Here is a 1,842-nt window from a genome sequence, read left to right as displayed (position 1 = left end):
TGGAAATTTATTGGTTAAAAATTAGCTAGGTTTTGTGTATCTTGATTAATCTAATCATTATCTTTGTCCTTGACCTTTCAAAAGCATTCATGCCAGTTTTCAAGTCTGGGAGCAAATATGTAACTAAGGTGTTACTGTGTATTTAAAAGTGAAAAATTGTTTTCCAATATAAAGTGACATTTATTTATTTATTTAAAAATTTTTATTTTTTTAAAATCCTCACCGAAAGATATATTCATTGAATTTGGAGTGAAGGGAAGGGAGAGAGAGAGAAACATTGATTGGTTGCCTCCTGAACATGCCTGATTAGAATCAAACCTGAAACCCTTTAGTGTATGGGATGGCATTCCAACCAACTGAGCCACTGAGCCAGGGATAAAGTGCAGTTTAAATTAGAATGTAATTCTTTTTTTTTTTTTTTTAAGGCTGCAGTGATTACATTTATTGTAAAAGGTTAGAGAAAAAAAAATGCCATTGAGCTTAAGAATTTGTGAGTTACATGCAAATAAACTCATTTCAGGAGTGGAAGAATCCTTTGCCATTTCTCAATACCAAAATCTACACAGGTTTCTCTTTTGAATATCTTCTACATTTAAAGATGCCATCACACAAAGTCTCCTAATTTCCATATAGGATAAATTCTTTGTTTCAGCCAACTCTCAATGGAGGAGCAACTAGCACAACACCATCTCCCCGGACAAAGAGCATCGGAATATTCCGTTTTGTTGATTTATATATCTCTTCATATGTTTCTTCATCAATTTCTATAGTAGTCACAGTTTCTTCCACATCTCCTAATATCATATTTAAATGCTGATCATAAGCATGTAATCTACCTCGAAGCTCTCTGTCATTTCTCATTTTCACATAAATTCTCTCATCCAGGCTGAGCCTGATAAGATCCAGGGGTTCTTTTACGGTGTTGGTAGTTTGTTGCTGGTCCACGTCGTCCGCCATGTTTTAAAACCTAGAATGTAATTCTTTATTCTCTAGCAGCACTGCCCAGTATAACTTTCTGTGATAATGAAAATGTGTGTGCCTGTCCAGCACTAGAAACCTGACTAGTATAACCAAAAAACTGACCTCTAAATTTTATTTGATTTTAATTAATTTAAATGTTATATTTAAATAGCCACATGTGAAAAGGGTCTATCATATTAGACAATATAGCTTTAAAGTTTTATTATTACTCTGGCTTTCATTCATCCTATCTAACATTAAAAAAAAGAATGCTATTCTAATATTTGTTCTTCATATTAAATTAGTATGGTCAACAGTTTGCTTGATAGCAACATAATTTTTACACAATTTAATTCGCCATATAGCAATGACAGAGAAATAGTATAACCAAGTGAAAATTTCTAAATGAGATGTTTCAATTTATCTTTTTTTTTGGTGTCTCCAGACTTTTGTAACAATCAGCCTCAAGTGCCAGTGAGCTACTCTTTAAAGCATTATGGTTTTTCTTGTCTAGATCTTTTACTGTGATCTGGCTTCAGTCCAGAGAGGAACAACTGGCGGTTTCCTGATAAATAACTCTGGAAAATTGTGAACTAATTCTAGGGGAACTTAAGTCTGGTAATTTAGGTTTTAAGAGTATTGTAAATCCATCTCAGGGGCAGGTGGGAAGGCAGGTGCAATATTTTATTCATGGCATTTAAGCAATTTGACTTGGGGGCAATCTTGTAATTATGACTATTGGCTCTATTTGTATTTGAACTTTCTGTAGAAGGAACTATGGCATATAAGAGTGTGATACACTTTGGCTAAGAAAGTTCCTTTTTAAAATGTAGAGGCAGATACAGTGACGAAATAATACAATTAAAGAATTGCTGTTTTGTA

The 1,842-nt window shown here is 33.4% G+C and overlaps 1 pseudogene; it reads right to left on the bottom strand.

The window, feature by feature from the left end:
• Positions 1-455: 455 nt before the first annotated feature.
• Positions 456-963, bottom strand: LOC149996005 (U6 snRNA-associated Sm-like protein LSm3 pseudogene; annotated as a pseudogene).
• Positions 964-1,842: the final 879 nt, after the last annotated feature.

This window comes from Furipterus horrens, unplaced genomic scaffold, assembly GCF_987537825.1.
Source record: "Furipterus horrens unplaced genomic scaffold, mFurHor1.1.pri manual_scaffold_12, whole genome shotgun sequence".
Lineage (NCBI taxonomy): Eukaryota > Metazoa > Chordata > Mammalia > Chiroptera > Furipteridae > Furipterus > Furipterus horrens.
The sequence above is the reverse complement of the archived record's forward strand: the minus strand, read 5'-3'. Positions and strand labels throughout refer to the sequence as shown.